This window comes from Globicephala melas, chromosome 4, assembly GCF_963455315.2.
Source record: "Globicephala melas chromosome 4, mGloMel1.2, whole genome shotgun sequence".
Lineage (NCBI taxonomy): Eukaryota > Metazoa > Chordata > Mammalia > Artiodactyla > Delphinidae > Globicephala > Globicephala melas.
In genome coordinates this window covers 115,302,308-115,320,500 of record NC_083317.1, presented here as the reverse complement: position 1 = coordinate 115,320,500, position 18,193 = coordinate 115,302,308, and the positions used below count along the sequence as shown (strand labels likewise).

Here is an 18,193-nt window from a genome sequence, read left to right as displayed (position 1 = left end):
TAGCTGTCAGTTGTATCTCACGTGTTCTAGTAGTCAGATTCTGATTACAAAAGGGAGGCATTGCCGGGAAATTTTAGGTCGAAAAAACTGAAATTTCCTGTTTCCACAGTCACTTATTTCAGTGGTCATCAAACTCTGTCTCAGGGAGTCTATCAACGTTTGCGGTTGCTGATGTTAATGGAAGCTAGTGAAACCAATGTCAAACTTTTGCATTAACCAAAAATCCTGTTCTCAGGGACTTCCCTGGTGGTCCAGTGGTTAGGACTCTGCACTCTCACTGCTGAGGGCCCGGGTTCGATCCCTGGTCGGGGAACTAAGATCCCACAAGCCTCTAGGTGCAGCAAAAAAAAAAAATCCTGTTCTCCTTGGTTAACCTAATTATAAGGAAATGTAAATTTACATTTTAAACTTTCCATTAATATATACTCCTTGACTGGTTTCATATATTAGAGTTCCAGTGAGGTTTCATTTTTTAAAAAGAGCTCTTCTATTAAAAAGGTTGAAATGGCTGAGAGGTCAACATGGTGGAGGACGCTTGCTGGGGGGAAAAGCAATATTTCCTGCCTTAGAGAGAAATCTTAAGGGTTAAATGAAATAATTTGTGTGAGGACCACAGTGCTGCACAGCAGGAGGTGAGCGAGCGAGCGAAGCTTCATCCGCCTCTCCCCCGTGGCTCCCCAGAGCTCGCATTACCTCCTGAACCATTTCCCCCACCGCCACCCTGTCCGTGGAAAAATTGTCTTCCACGGTCCCTGGTGCCCAAAATGTTGGGGACCACTGGTATCAAGGTTAGTAAAGTTTAGTGGAAGGGAGGGAGGGAGGAAGGAAGGAAGGAAGGAAAGAAGGAAAGAAGGAGGGAAGGAAGGAAAAGAGAGACTTAAAAGCAGGTGTGCTAGGTATCTTTGGGCTCTCTAGGTTCACCTTTCACTCTTCTCCACCCTACTCCCTATCGGGAGGCTGACCTATATGGGCATATTACCAGAGGTCCATTTGCCTTGGCCTCCAGTGCATTTTGGCTAACAGGAGGCCCTGGTGGGACTCTAGAGGGTGGAATAAGGGGGAGGTCAGGGTATTTACACCCTGGCTCTCCCTTAGGCTGTTTGTGTTTCTTCATCAAACGCCACTGCTCCTCTCAAGGCAGCCTCCTCCACACACTCTCCTTCCGGGTTCTGGTATCAGTGTTCTCCCCTTGCCTCTTTGGGGCTGGGGAGGTATAATATTGTACTTTATAATAAAAACTATATATATATATATATTTGGTCTTTGCTCCAATCCTGGCACATAGCTCCTAAAACCCTTGGAATTCCCTAAATGATGGGGGGCGGGTCTTTTGTTAATGAGGCAACCTTTGGAAAGCCCCCAGATAACCAAAGAATGGAAACTGGTTGCCAGGGGAAACTACCATGTGATTGGAGGGTTGGAACTGTCAGTCCCACCTCCCTGACCTCCAGGGAGAGGAGAGGGGCTGGAGAGTGAATTCAACCACCAATGGCCATTGACTTAATCAGTTGTGCCTACGTAATGAAGCCTCCATAAAAACGGACAAGGATGGGGTTTGGAGAGCTTCCAGGTTGGTGAACCAGAATACTTCCATGTGCCACTGTGCCAGGCCCCAAACTCCATGAGGACAGAAGCTCCTTTGTTTAGGATCTTGCCCTATGTATCTCTTCATCTGGCTGTTGCATTGTATCCTTCAATATCTTTTGTAATAAGTCAGTAATCCTGAGTTCTGTGAGCTTCTCTAGCAAATTAACTGAGAAGGGGGTCGTGGGAACCTCTAATTTATAGCCAGTTGGTCAGTAGCACAGATAAAAATCTGGACTTCTGATTGGCATCCAAAGTGGAGGGCAGTCTTGTGGGGCTGAGCCCTTAAGTGGTGGGATCTGATTTCTTCTCCAGGTGGACAGCGTCAGAACTGAGTTAAATTGTAGGCCGCCCAGCTGGTGTTGGAATTGCTGGGTGGTATGGGGGAAAAAAACCTCACACGTTAGAACTGGTATTAGAATCATTAGGTGGTAATAGCTCCATTGCTACTAATTCCAGGTTACTGCATGGACCTCTGTGGTTCCCCCATGTCCTGCCCACACTTTTGTAAATAGATGCCTTGTGGGGGAGCTCTTGATGTATTATTCTAACTAAGGGTTACCATTTGTCCCTGTTGGAGCCCGACTGATACCGTGAGTAGCTCCATGTTCTTTGTTTGACACCCCCAAAATACTTACCCTTTCTCCCCATGTTCTGTATCTCCAGAGGCAGATCTCTGGAGACCTCACGTTGGATTGGCCAATGGGAACCACCATCAGGAGGTCTGAGGGCTGGAGGAGAGAGGATGGGTTATTTATTCCCTGCCAGGTTTTGACTTGGCAGATGTGTTCTACTTCAGACCATAGCTCCAGCCAGGCAGGCCCTCTCCCAGGCCTCAGCAATGACCGGGGCCATCACTTTGCCCTTCCAACTCTATGGATGTTAATAGCTCCCTAATGTGGCTCATTCCTGGGTGCTTCACCATTTCTGGTTGGTTCCCTTAACTCTGACCCATCTTCATGAAATAATTCTTAAACTCTCCTCATTTACTCCCGAGGTAATTGAGTGTGTCAATTATTCCCTGCCAGGACCCCGACTGCTATAGTGGATTTTAAGACTTATGCAGATTGGAGTTTTATTCACTGCAATGATTCATTTTTTAAAAAATTAATTAACTTATGGGTCTTCGTTGCTGCGCGTGGCTTTCTCTAGTTGCGGCGAGTGGGGGCTACTCTTCGAAGAGTTGCGTGGGCTTCTCATCGCGGTGGCTTCTCTTGTTGCAGAGCAAGGGCTTTAGGCGCGCGGGCTTCAGTAGTTGTGGCTCGCAGGCTGTAGAGCACAGGCTCAGTAGTTGTGGCGCACGGGCTTAGTTGCTTTGCAGCCTGTGGGATCTTCCCAGACCGGGGCTTGAACCCGTGTCCCCTGTATTGGCAGGTGGATTCTCAACCACTGTGCCAACAGGGAAGCCTGATGACTCCTTTTTACAGAAGTCTTAGTAAAGCTCTGAGATTGTTTAAATTCAGACAAGTAGCAAAAACAAGGTTTTCCTTTTATTCCCCCTTCCTGTTTCAAGACAGTAGAGTTCATAGAGCAGGAAAAACCCAGTACATTAATTGGTTCTTTGTCTGTCCCCAGGCAGGGCATGTAGTCAGGGAGGGAGCAAGATGACAATACAGGGATGTGAAAAACTGGCAACTGAAGAATCAGGAACTACATAATGAATTCAGAACATGCGGCGAACAGAGCAGTAAATCTTCAACTATAGAATGTATTTATGTTAAAGAACATCTCATAGATTTAAGTTCCAAAGGAACATAACCAATGACATTTCACTCTTGAAAATTCAGTAAGTCAACTACCTCCATAGAAGAGAGTATGAGTTTCTCAGTTTAGAACTTGGGAGACAGGGGTGTGAGAAATAAAAAGGCATAACAAAAGGATACATCATGGCTCCATGGTCCATGATTCCTAAGACATTCCAAGTGAGGAAATTTGTTCTGTATTTAATGAATTTCAGGTAATTTCATCCTGTCTCTCCTGATCACCATCACTTGACAAGTTAATGGAATGCGACATTTATTGAAAGCCCACTCTGTATTGTGGATATAAAAATGAATGAACATGGCAGATGAATACACTGGTGACTCCATATCAAAGCAGACTATGATACTTATACAAGGAAAGCTCTCGTAGTATAAACACGAGTGACTTGAGAGCATGGAAGTGGTCCTGTTGCATCCTTTTATCTAACATCAATTCCTCAGGCTGCAGTTAAAACCCAGTTCTGTCTCATTTCTAGAAAGAGATGGATAGCAGCTGTTTACTATCTTTCGTGTAATTGCATCTCAAAGGGTAATTTAATGATGACTTTACCTCTGCTCTCAATCCTTCCTGCTAATTCGCCTTCATTATCCCAGTGTGGACATCCTACCCAGGTCTTCTATCCTACAAGCCTATTTCCTTGGCACACCCAGAGAGGCATCCAAAGCTTTGAGTTGGAGGTGCCCGTGTTTCAGAACAATAACCACAGTTCATTACAGCTGCCCCTTGCAGTCTGGTCTTTTCACTTATCTACACATAGGAAACTGTAATAGTTTTAGGCTTCCACTGGGCTAAATGGAAGAGATTATTTGTGGCTGAAGGCCAAGAGCTTAGGACTATGATTGCCTCGGGTCCTGCCTGGTTACCCGAAGGTCTAAGAGGATCTGTACAGCTCTTTCACTGCTCAGACACTAGGAATTTCTGGCCTACAGAATGAAGTCCAAACACCTTAAGCTGTGTCGCAGGTGACACGTCCAGGCAGCAGTCTAAATGGGGGCCTTGTTAGCTGGTTTTGTCCACCCTGGACACTGAACTCTTGACTGTCTGCTCAGCACAGACATCTGCATACAGAACCCTATACAGAAGGGTTCTTTAACTAGGGAATTTATGAAGACGGCAAAAGATGATGACTGAAGCCAGACTCTGAAATGAGAACACTCTCAAGTTTATCATACACAGTTATATTCAGCTAACCATAAAGAGGATACGTAATGGGTGGTTTCATTTGTCTCCAGTGGATCTTTCCTAAGAAACTGGTAATAACCCTTAACAGTATTCCTCTGTGTGCTTCTCACTGTTTGATTCCTGGGGTACCTGTACGGTGATGCTCACTTTTTTATCTCAGGTTTTTATTACTTTTGCTGGTAGTTCTCAGCTTCTGAACATTAGCCACAGGAATGGTTGGTCTTAGGCAAATCTGTCTCTGGACTTCCTGGAATAGGCAGTACCCCTATGGGATTGCATTATTTGGAGCTGTAATGGCGGAGGGTGAGGAAAGAGTGGCTTAAATTTTAGGGGGTGTAAAAGATTACTTCCTGTTCAGAGTGGGCTCTGAAAATAAATCCTCCATTGCATAGATGGATGGTTGCCATGACACTTCCTGTATAACACCTTCACCCATCCTCTCCTGGGGTTAACAGTCCAGACATCATTGCTCACTCACCAGTCAAGGCCTTCACCATCTGGATGTACATGTTTCCTTTTCAGCCTTGGTGTTCCTTCTGTTTAACAACAACGACAAAAAACATCTTTCCCCGTTTGACTTTCTGGTAAATATCCACTCATCAAGATCTGTGATTCCTTCCCCGCTCCCTGGTGGAGTAAGTTCATTCCTTCCTTTTATTCTCATCTCATAATGTCCATACTTCCTCTTCCACAGTATTTATCATGTGGAATTATGGTAATAGTTACTTATTTGTCTATCTCCTCCCATCCCTATGAGACTATTGACCCTTGAGGCTAGCAATGGTGTCTTATTCAGCTAGGTATTCACAATGTCCAACACATAGCTCGGCATGGAGAAGAAGCTCCACAGATGTCAGCTGAATGATTGTAGAGCAGGCAAGAGGTTCCAGCGACTCTAGGGAGACCCTTCCCTGCCTGGCAGAGGCAGAGACTCTAGTGGATGTATCAAGGTTCTTAAAATTTTCACAGTTGTTGATTCCATGTCTAGCTAACATCATGCATGCTTAGGGAATATCACATGATCATGATGATAGTTTTTGATAAAAGACATGCAGTTTCCTCTGCTTGGAGCACTCTTCCCCATGCCCACCCCAAACCAGCCACGACTGCTTACTGAACTTCCTTAATCATCACACTATAAAATAATGCTCTGTTTATTGAACTGACTTCTCCCACTAAACTATACATCCATGAAGACAGGGTATATGTCAGTTATGTTCATCACCGTTTCCTCAGTCTTACCAGAAGCCTAGTGTGTAATCCGTGTTAAATATTTTTTGAATGAATGAATGAGTGGATGAATGAATGAAGTGAGTTATGCTTGTTGACTCAGCCAGGGATCTTTAGTAAAATGGTAACTAAATATTACCCGATGGAGTTTCAACAATGTAGATCCAGCTCCTTTGAAAGTTAGCAGAGCGAAGCAGGTGAACAAGATAAATTTGGCAACACTTTAGAACCTTGTAAGAGAGAAGACATTAAGTCAGAGTAGATTATTGTAGCAAACCCTGAAAAAAATTTCCCTGCTGACTTTTATACTTAAATGAGAGCTATTCTTACAATGATTTTAATGATTCATTTGTGTTGTATCACATACCTTAGTAGGCAGGAATACTTTTACTGTTTTACTCACCAGAATGTTTTCCCAAAGCAGCTTTTTGTGAGTAACAGAATAGCTTAGATGGTGAGATACTCAGTCCTTCACCACTCCATGGTGATATTGTTGGAAGGGGGAAGTTTTTCTATCACTGTGTCCCACAGAAGGTGGTTTGCCTTTCATTTGGCAACAGTCATTTCAGACTGGAAGGTTATGAATGGGCAGTTCAGAGAAATAATGCAAATGGCTGATGCATATCGGAAAAACAAGCTTTATCGTTTTTTGCTTGATAGGCAAAAATTTTTAAGATTTCTGATAAATGGTATTATCAATATTTATACTATTGCAGCAGGCAAGATATGGGGAAATGGGCCCTCTCATGCCCTATGTGGAGGAGGCTATAGCTCGATACAGGTTTTTTTTTTTTTTTTTTTTTTGCGGTACGCGGGCCTCTCACTGTTGCGGCCTCTCCCGTTGCGGAGCACAGGCTCCGGACGCGCAGACTCAGCGGCCATGGCTCACGGGCGCAGCCGCTCCGCGGCATGTGGGATCGTCCCTGACCGGGGCACGAACCCGTGTCCCCTGCATCGCCAGGCGGACTCTCAACCACTGCGCCACCAGGGAAGCCCCTCGATACAGGTTTCTTATGGAGACAAACTTTGAAAACATAAAGATTTAATCATAATTTAATGTGCATATCCTTTCACCCAGCAATTCCACTGTAAGAATCTGTCCTACTGATATAACCATATAAGATGGCTCCATATGTATATACAAATATTTATTGTTGCAACTTTTTTTAAGGGAGGGCTATGTGACTTTGTGATTTAAATGGAAAGAACGAAAGCTCTGTACATAGACAGGTTGGGCCAAAGATACGAGGCTCGGGAGTCCTGCTAAGAAGCATGGGCTTTCGCCCAAGGGCTATGGGGGGCCACAGGGAATTTGGGGGACCATAAACCATAGAAAGAGGGGCCATGTTCTGGACAGCCTTCGCATTACCTTATAGCCAAAAGAAATATCATCAACATCCCCACGTTGACTACAGTGAAAAACTCCACTGAAACCACCCCAATGTGTACCAAAGGGAATTCCACTTAAAACATACAGCTAAACTTCTTCAAGTCCTTTCCGCCATCTCTCTCTCATTTCTCACTTTATAACAGCACAGGTACCTTCATCCTTCTCTCTTTCTCACATACCATTCCCCCAAATTCTTCTCAATTCAATCAACAATTGTTCTTTACATTTCCACATGTTTGTGAGGTTTATTTTTTGCCTTTAAAATATTCATTTTTACTTTATATAAATCTCTACGGTTTTATATTGATTATAAATATAATCAGTATCATTTCTGAGTGCAGTAATTTCTTTCTTCTACCTCATCTTTCCTTTGTCCTCTATTTTCACCCTCTGTATTAGTTTTCTATTGTGTAAGAAATTACTCCAAACTCAAAGGCTTAAAATAACACCCACTTATGATCTCCCCGTTTCTTTGGGTCAAGAGTTTGGGCATGGCTCAGCTGGGTCCTCTGCTCAGGGTCTCACAGGCTGCATTAAGGTGTCTTTGGGGTTGCAGTTTCATCTGAAGCTCGGCTTCCCCTTCTAAGCTCATGCGGTTGTTGGCAGAATTCATCCACTGGGGCCGTAGAACTCGTGGTGACCGACTTCTGCAAAGCCAGCATTTCTGATCTCAGGGAAGGCCTAAGCCCTCTTTTAAAGAGTTTACTTGATTAAATCAGGATCACCCAGGACAATGTTTTTGATGAATTCAAAGTCAAACCTAATTACATCTTCAAAAATCCCTTCACTTTCACCATCTAACCTAATCACAGGAGGGATATCCCATCATATTCACTGATTCCACCCACACCCGAGAGGAGAAGATGACACACAGATGAAGGTCATTAGGGACTCATCTAAGATTTTCACTTACCACTCCCTTTACCAATATCACCCCTGCGTTAGTTTCCTGTTGCTGTTGTAACAAGTATCCACATATGTAGTAGCTTAAAGCAGACATTTATTTCTCTGATAGTTCCAGAGGCCAGAAGTTGAAATGAGTCTTACAGGGCTAAAATCAAGGTGTGGCCAGGGCTGATTCCTTTCAGAGGCTCCAGGGGAGAATCTGTTTGTTCCCTGTGCTTTCCAGCTCTTGGTGGCTGCATCCCTTGGCTTGTGGCTGCCAATGTTGTCCCACTGCCTTTTCCTTTCTCTCCTTTCTTTTCTATCCTCACCTGCCTCCCTCTTATAAAAACCCCTGCAGTGATACTGGGCCTACTCTAGGATAATTTCCTAGGATAATTTCCTAAATTATCTAGGATAATTTCCCCAGTTTGAGGTTCTTAATTTAATCACACCTGTGAAGTCCCTTTTGCCATAAAAGGTAATATTCACAGGTTCTGAGGATTAGAACATGGACATCTTGGGGAGCCATTATTTAACCTCTCATACCTTCCTCCCCAACCATACTTACGATTCGTGTTTTAATGTCCTATGTTATCTCTAAATAGTTTTCCATGCTCTTTTTTTTTTTGGCGGTACGCGGGCCTCTCACCGTTGTGGTCTCTCCCGTTGCAGAGCACAGGCCCCGGACGTGCAGGCTCAGTGGCCATGGCTCACGGGCCCAGCCGCTCCGCGGCATGTGGGATCTTCCCAGACCGGGACACGAACACGTGTCCCCTGCATCGGCAGGCGGACTCTCAACCACTGCGCCACCAGGGAAGCCCTCCATGCTCTTTTAATTTTACACACACACATATATACATATAAACATATTTTTGTACACATATACTGGAAGGTTTTGTTTAATGAAAATAAGTTTGTGTTATATACACTTTTCTGCATTTTTCTTTTCTTAATCAGTGAAACCTCATGGAAATCCCTACATGTTATCTGATTTAGCTCTCATTTATTTTTTCATATTTGCTGCATTACTTTCCATGGAATGGTTATTTTATCATTTATTCAACCATTCATTTACTGATAGTTATAATTTTTGTTTCCAGTTATGTTTCAATTGTTTTTGTTTTTGTCATATGTACGATCTGCAATAAACATTCTCTTACAAAGATATCCTTGTATCCTAGTGCCTTTATTGTCTGAAATGTGTTCCCAGGAGTGGAACTACTAAAGCAAAGAATATGTGTATTTATTATTTTAGTATATGTTGCCAGATTAATTTTCCAAAATGTTTGTAACAACTCACATTTTTACCACCAGTGTTTGAGTACCCTTTCCACTTCATCCCTGATAGTACTGTCTCTTTAATGGTTACTAGTTCAGTATGTTCCTTTAATTTGAATATTCACACTTACTAGTATATGAACATCTTTCCATATGTTTCATATGTTCATAATTTGGATTTGCCCTCCTGTGAACTGACTCTCGTTAACCTTTTTCCATTGGGTCGTTTGGTCATTTCTTGTCAATTTGTAAGTGTTCTGTGAATATTATTGTATTAGCTAAGGCAATACTCGTTGGTGCAACAAACACCCAAGTAATGGTTTAACACAATAGAGATTTATTATTGTCAATGGGATGGGTACTCTGCTCCACAGTCATTCAGAGATCCAGGCTGACGAGTGCTCTGCCATCTTCAACAGCGGCTTCCTTGGTCACCTTGGCTGTCAACAGACAGCCGAGACCTAGGGGAAGAGAGAAATGGTCATGTGTGGGAGACTAGGCCTGGAGGACGCTGTGGCTTCCACTCTCATCCCTCTGGCCAGCGCCTAGGCACTTGGCCATGACCCTATAGGAAAGTTAGGAAATGTAGGCTACGTGTAAGCCCATGGGGATGGAGTGGAGAGTGAGGGATGGATTATAAAGGGGCACCAAGAAACTTTTGGGGGTGATGAATGTTCTTTACCTTGATTATGGTGATGATTTCACAGGTGTTATACATATGGCAAGACTCATTCTATTGTACACGTTAAACGTGGCTACTGTACCTCAGTTGTATCTCAATAAGCTGTAAAAATATAATGGGGAAAAAGTACATCCCTTGAGGAAAAGGAATCAGTTTTGTGAACAGCTAGCCAATCTTTCATTAATTATATATATATATTCTCCCCAATTTGCCATTTTTTACAGTCAGATAGATCTGTTGGGGTGGCAGCGGCGAAGTGTCTGGCTTATCAGGATTGGTCAAGAAAGTCTATCTTGACACTAGATTGTATTTAAAAAAAATCTTTTCAAATTTTATTATTTTTGGCTGTGTTGGTTCTTCGTTGCTGCGTGCGGGCTTTCTCTAGTTGGGACGAGCGGAGGCTGCTCTTCATTGCGGTGCTCGGGCTTCTCATTGCAGTGGCTTCTCTTGTTGTGGAGCACGGGCTCTAGGTGTGCAGCCTTCAGCAGTTGTGGCTCTCAGACTCAGTAGTTGTGGCACGTGGGCTCCAGAGTGCAGGCTCAGTAGTTGTGGTGCACGGGCTTCAGTAGTTGTGGCATGCGGGCTCCAGAGCGCAGGCTCAGTAGTTGTGGTGCACGGGCTTAGTTGCTCCATGGCATGTGGTGTCTTCCCAGACCAGGGCTTGAACCCGTGTCCGCTGCATTGGCAGGCAGATTCTTAACCACTGTGCCACTAGGGAAGTCCCTAGATTGTACTTTTAATTTCCTAAATTTTCTTGCAAGATTCTTAAGAGTAATACTTGAGTTTATTCTTTTTTTCTTGCTAGTTTGATAAATTTTCTGTTCAGTCCATTTCATTTTCTTCTGTTAACATGGAAATTCTAATATTCTTTTATATCCTGTTAACAGACACCTTCTCTACTCCTGTGCTCATGATAAGACATTTTCTCTACTATCTGAAAACAAGCTGGCCATCTTTCCCCCAAGATGACCCTGAAATGGTTCTGAATGCGCTTGTTCTCTCCTCTCCCCTCTGTCTTTCTCAGATGGAACCTTGGCAGTGATGATACTCCCGCCTCCGTACTCTCCACTGTCAGGACTCGCTGAGGTCATTCAGTACCTTCAGTTACCATAATAAAATGGTCTTCGCAGCATCTACATCTGTTCTAAAACTTCTAGTGTAACACTCCTATTACACTTTGCCAGAGAGTCTTTCATTATGGTGATAGCCAATATTTATCGAATACTTACTATGTGCCAGGCTCAGTTTAAGTTCACATCTGTGATCTCACTTAATGTTTACAACTCTATGAGGTGGTTACTATGATTATCCTCACTTTACAGATGAAGAAACTGAAGCAGAGAAAAGTTAAAGAACAAGTTCACACAACTGGAAAGAGGTAGAGCCAAGGATCCAAACCCAAAGGTCGCCTGGGAGTCCTTGCCTGTGATCCATACCTGGGAGCTTGTTAGAAATGCAGAATCTCCTCTTTCCATCTAAGACCTGCTGAACTGGAGTCTGCATTTGAACAAGCTCCTCAGCTGATTTCACAGTAAAGTTGAGAACTGCTGTTCTTTGCCATCGCGGGGGTTGGTGGATGACATGGCATCTGTATGCTCTGAATTCTAGCATATCCGTAAACACCTTTGCCCTCCCAGACAGGTGAATGAGAACTTGGTGAGATCGAACTCTTGGGCTGCTTTATTTTTCTCTTAGTTGTCTACATGGCCAGCGAGAAATACTATGAGAGTCTTACTCTTTTTCTTTCGTAGGTAACTTTTTTGTTCTGCCCTAGAAACATGTACCATTATTCTTTTTATCCTTAGAATTCAAGACTTTAGCAGGGTTTGCCTAAAGGTGTATGTTTTCTCATCAGTCATTCCTGGAACTTAGTGAGCCCTTTCAATTTGCAAACTCAGACTTTCACTCACTGCAGGGAAATGTTCTTCTAATTTGTTTAATGACTTCGTCTTCTCCATCTGTTCCTTTAACTCCTCTGGAACGCCTAGTAGTTGCTGGTTACACACCCCTGATGCATCCTCCAAGTCTCTTCCCTCTTCCCTGATGATTCCCTCTCTTTAATTTTTGCTCTGTGTTTTGAGATGACTCTTTAATTTGATTTACCAGACCATCGGTAAATCTCCTTCAGTTTATCAACTGAATTGTATAGATGGGAAATCGTGTTTTTAGAGCCGGAAAGTCTGTGTGTGTGAGTGTGTATGTGTGTGATTACCTGCATCTCCTTAAGTTCTCTTTCTTTAATCAATTTTCCATCTGTCTGTTCCAGAAGCTTGACTTAAGTGGACATGTGTTCTGTGTGACCTGAACGGTCTTCCTCTCTTTGACTGCAGGACTATCTTAGAGGTGTGTCTCTTGCTCTTGGTTACTCCTTGGGGCAGTGTCTGTTTACTAGAGTAGTCTTCAGGGTGACATTCCTACATCCTCCAGGAGGAAGATAGAACCATCTTTTCTCCCATGAGGCTGCAGTAGAGAAGCCAGCAGGCTGCCAGGCCCCTCCTGGGTCACCTGGAGGAAGCTTGCTTGTTCCCCAGCGTCCTCTGCTCTCCCAGCTTCAGGAGCGAGAGGACTCTGCCCAGCGGGTCAATTTCCTCTAGGTCTCCTGAGAGCCAAGGAGATGTGGCACACTGATGTGGGACTGAGGTCATTGTCCCTGAGGGCCACAGATCTCTGAGACAAGGTCTTCACTGGATTCCTTGCTTTGTGAAAGGCTTCCAGGGCTGGGGAGTGTGGGCAGAAAGGATCCTCAGCTGGCTTTCCCAGTCCACCAAGTACAAAGTGTTCTTTGTTGGAACCTTTACAGAGCCTAGAGCCTCATAAAGCTATTTGTCTCAGGAGGGGCAGACAGGTTAGAGTTAGGAGCAGAGAAGAAAGGAGCCATGTCCTCTTCCTTCAGCTTCTCATAATCCTCCTCTGCACTCAGCATTGTTTTTCTATGGCAAAAATACTGAAAATAACCTATCAGAAGGGAGATGGCTAAATAGATTATAGCACATCCATATGTAAAATGCTGTACAGTCACTAAAAGAAGTATGTAGAATGATGTTCAAGATACATAGCACAGGGGCTTCCCTGGTGGCTCAGTGGTTGAGAGTCCGCCTGCCGATGCGGGGGACACGGGTTCGTGCCCCGGTCCGGGAAGATCCCACATGCCGCGGAGCGACTGGGCCCGTGAGCCATGGCCACTGAGCCTGCGCGTCCGGAGCCTGTGCTCCGCAACGGGAGAGGCCACAACAGTGAGAGGCCCATGTACTGCAAAAAAAAAAAAAAAAAAAAAAAGATACATAGCACAATGGGAAAAAGATGCTTCAGGATATAATGAATTCTGTGACCCCATTTTAGAAATATTTCATGTGTATGTATATACACTTAGGCTTTGTGACTGTAAGCAGCAAAAGCTAGTTCAGCAAAAGTAAAATGAAATCTTTTTTGAATGAATATTGAGATAGCTAAGGAATAGATGGCAAATGTCGGACCATCAAGATTCAGGAATGGGGTGGGAAAGAACCAGGGCAACATCGAGGCCTCAAGACACAGAACTCTTTAGAGCACTACCAGTGAACTGGCCCAGCTCCCAAGCCCCAGTCTCCCTGATACTCCACGGGATGAAGATCATGTAATTATCTTGGCTTATGGTATCTATTCTTAGATCAATCAGCCATGACCTAGAAGGGCAGAAAATATGTAGAATATTCCACAGACCCATCTCTGTGTATCTTGAGACATTCTCGAAGAAAGGAACATTCTTAGCAGCCACCACACAAGGAGTCCAAAACATTTTATACACACACACACACACACACACACATACACACACACACAGAGATAGATCTGAGTGCCCATCGAACTGGTACTCTGACAGTTTCTCAGGCTTTCTTTGTTTTTGGTGATCTCGACAGCTTTGAGAAGTCAGGTATTTTGTAAGAAGCTCTGTACTGGGATTTGTCTGATGTCTTTCTCATGATTATACTGGGTGTGGGTTTTGGGGAGAAAAACCACAGAAGTAAAGTGCCGTTTTCCTTAAGTCACATCAAGGGTACCTGTAATAAGCATGACAGATCGATGTTGGTGTTGACCTTGATCACCTGCCTGAGGTAGCGCTTGTCAGGTTCCTCCTGTCAAGTTACTATTCTCCTCCCACCCCTTTCCATACTGTGCTTTCTGGAAAGAAGCCACTCTGCACAGCCCAGTCTTTTTTTTTTTTTTAATTGAAGCATAGTTGTTTTACAATATTGTGTTAATTTCTGCTGTACAACAAAGTGATTCAGCTATAAATATATATATATTATTTTTTCATATTTTTTTCCATTATATTTTATCATAGGGTATTGAATATAGTTCCCTGTGCTACACAGCAGGACCTTGTCGTTTATCCGTTCTATATATAAAATCTTACATTGGCTAACCCCAAACTCCCACTCCATCCCTCACCCAACTCCCTCCCCCTTGGCAACCACAAGTTTGTTCTCTACGTCCATGAGTCTGTTTTGTAGATAGGTTTGTTTGTGTCATATTTTAGATTCCACATATAAGTGATATCATATGATATTTTTCTTTCTGACTTACTTCACTTAGTATGGTAATCTCTAGTTGCATCCGTGTTGCTGCAAATGGCATTGTTTCATTCTTTTATATGGCTTAGCAGTATTGCATTGTATATGTACCACATCTTCTTATCCATTCATCTGTCGATGGACATTTAGGTTGTTTTCATGCCTTGCTTATTGTGAATAGTGCTGCTATGAACATTGGGGTGCATGTATCTTTTTGAATTATAGTTTTATCCAGATATATGCCCAGGAGTAGGATTGCTGGATCACATGGTAATTCTATTTTTAGTTTTCTGAGGAACCTCCATACTGTTTTCCGTAATGGCTTCACCAACTAGCATTCACAGCAACAGTGTAAGAGGGTTCTCTTTTCTCCACACCCTCTCCAGCATTTGTTATTTGTAGACTTTTTAATGTTGGCCATTCTGACTGGCATGAGGTGATATCTCATTGTAGTTTTGATTTGTATTTCTCTAATAATTAGCAATGTTGAGCATATTTTCACGTGCCTGTTGGCCATCTGTATGTCTTCTTTGAAGAAATGTCTATTTAGCTGTTCTGCCCATGTTTCGATTGAGTTGTTTGTTTTTTTGTTATTGAGTTGTATGGGCTGTTTGTATATTTTGGAAATTCAGACCTTGTCGGTCACATCATTTGGAAATATTTTCTCCCATTCTGTAGGTTATCTTTTTGTTTTGTTTATGATTTCCTTTGTTGTGCAAAGCTTGTGAGTTTGATTAGGCCCCATTTATCTACTTTTGTTTTTATTTCTATTGCCTTGGGAGACCTAAGAAAACACTGGTACGATTTATATCAGAAAATGTTTTGCCTATGCTCTCTCCTAAGAGTTTTATGGTGTCATGTCTTATGTTTAAGTCTTTAAGCCATTTGAGTTTATTTTTGTGTATGGGGTGGGGGTGTGCTCTAACTTCATTGATTTACATGGAGCTGTTCAATGTTCCCAACACCACTTGCTGAAGAGACTTTTTCCCATTGTATATTCCTGCCTCCTTTGTCGAAGATTAATTGACCTTAGGTGTGTGGGTTTATTTCTGTGTTCTCTATTCTGTTCCATTGATCCATATGTTTGTTTTTGTGCCAATACCATGCCGTTTTGATTACCATAGCTTTGTAGTATTGTCTAAAGTCTGGGAGAGTTATGCCTCCTGCTTTGTTCTTTTTCTTCAGGATTGCTTTGGCAATTCTGGGTCTTTTATGGTTCCATGTAAATTTTAGGATTATGTGTTCTATTTCTGCACAGCCCACTCTTAAGGAGAGGGGGGTTATGCTCCACCTCCTAGAGAGGAGAGTGTTACATAAGTTATTTGGAATTATTCTGCCTAAGAAATTTGTCTATTTTCTCCCATTTATTTATCTATTAAATCATTTGTTTGTATCAGTATGGATTCATAGATATTTATTTTGTACTTTGGTTTATAATCCAATACTATTTTATTTATTTGCTCAAATTGTTCTAGTTTTGCCCGCTGGGACCTCTTTCCAGTGGCTCCTGTGTTCCTTTGACATACTCCCAGCGATGGTTTTATTTTCTTTGTTTCTTTGTTTGGTCACCTCCTTACTCTCTGGTACTTTGGTAGGCTACAGGCTCATCTTGCATGTTTCCTGTCCCAGTCTTAGAATCACCCACTTCTCCCAGTAGCCCTGGTTTCTTTTATTGGAGAATGCTGTTAGAAACAAAGATCTTGATGATGAATGTTCTTTTCTAATGTGTAAAGAAAAGTCCCCCAGCTTAATTTGGTTTATCCCAGGCTGAGCCAACCCCCACCTAACCAATGTTAGGTACCTGGCTTCCTGCACGTGTACACTCTATAGGAGCTTTTTCTCTGCCTTTCTTCCCATCAAATTTAGATCCTTACAGCTTCCATTTGGAGAATGCTTACGTTAGAAGTTTACTGGAGTATCGTGAGTTAATGTATGACTTTTTTTTTTTTTTTTTTTTTTGTGGTACGCGGCCCTCTCACTATTGTGGCCTCTCCCGTTGAGAAGCACAGGCTCCGGATGCGCAGGCCCAGCGGCCATGGCTCATGGGCTCAGCCGCTCCGTGGCATGTGGGATCCTCCCAGACTGGGGCACGAACCCGTGTCCCCTACATCGGCAGATGGACTCTCAAACAGTACACCACCAGGGAAGCCCAATGTATAACTTTTGAGAAAACCTAAGTTATCAGGAAGAACATTGGACACTACAGAAATCCGTTTACATTTCCTGTCAAAGATATCATCAACTTGCTTCAGATTTTCTATTGAGAGCAGACACAAATCCATCCCACATTGCTCCTGTGATTGTGTAGGGGCAGTTGGACCTCATTCATGTACAAATCCCTAGAATTATTCTGCTTATAACACCTAAAGTTGTTAAAATGAAAGTTAACCTGTTAAAACAAAATCAAGCAGCAAAAGATTTAAAGAATAGCCCTTAAAACTATGATAGGTCTGATATTAGTTTGGAAATGCACAATCTACCGCAGTGGCCTGTGCCCATTACGGTATCTAATCATCTAACACACCACAGGGTGCAGAGATCCTTATGGGACTTTTCCTGTGAAGCCACGACAAACTTGTCATTTCCTATGTCGATCCTCATAACCTGGACTTTTTGTTCTTATCAGGCAAACACTCTTTGCTCTCCCTCCACCCCATCAGGCCTGTCCTGTCATTGTCTTGTTTTTCTACCAGTCCTTCTCATGTTATTGATATTATCCAGTTGGTAGAGCCACCTTTTTCATGCTTTGATACACGGCTTCTTTCCCTTATTTGATATGCCCTCAGTTTCCACTTTCTTCATGGAGCTTAAGCAGATGAAATAGAATTAGGAAGTATGTTCCTGGCAAGAATCTCCCATATTTTTCCTTGACTCAAATTGTAAAAGGAAGAAGCAAAAATGAAAAGAGTATATCCTACCCTCATTAAAAACTGGTTCTCTTTTTTTATCAGAATTTAAGCAAGTGGAATCATTTGCCTAAAAGAAAGTAAATAGACTTTGAAGTCATTAGAACTGGATTTGAATCCTGGCCTGAACATTGACTGACTGTGTGATCCTAGGCAAATTATGGACCTTTCTGAAGCTAATTTTTCTTATCTTTTCTTAATTTTTCTTATTGTTGGAATAAGAACATCCTATCTTACAGGGTGGCTGCAAAGTTGATTAAGTCATACAGAGCTGACCCTGGAACAATGCAGCGGTGTTGGGAGGTTAGGGGCACTGACCTTCCACGCAGTCAAAAATCCACATATAATTTACAGTTGCCCTGATACATGGTTTCTCCTTATCTGTGGTTCCTCCCTATCCCAGCTTCGCTCATACTGTGCTTCCACATCTGAGGATTCAACCAACGCAAGTAGTGTAGTATTGCAATATTTACTATTGAAAATAACCCCCATGTAAGTGGATCCATGCAGATCAAACCCAAGGGTCCACTGTAATAAATAAACTAGCATTCCTTCCCCCTTCTCCTTTCTAAGAAATTCTGTGTAGGAGAACATTTTCCACGAGTTACCCAATCTTTAATACCACTGTGCAGTCAAGTATTCCTTTCTAGTCTGTTAAGCAGCAGTCACAGGATGATTTTTAAAAAGCGTTCATTCTATGGATGAGGAAACTGTGACCCACAGGGGTGCAGTGAGTTGGCCA

At 42.8% G+C, this 18,193-nt stretch overlaps 1 non-coding gene across 1 annotated transcript; it reads left to right on the top strand.

Moving 5' to 3' along the window:
* Nucleotides 1-240: 240 nt before the first annotated feature.
* On the top strand, nucleotides 241-313 carry TRNAE-CUC (transfer RNA glutamic acid (anticodon CUC)). The gene has a single exon. It is a non-coding gene; the product is annotated as a tRNA-Glu (tRNA).
* The last annotated feature ends 17,880 nt before the right edge of the window (nucleotides 314-18,193 follow it).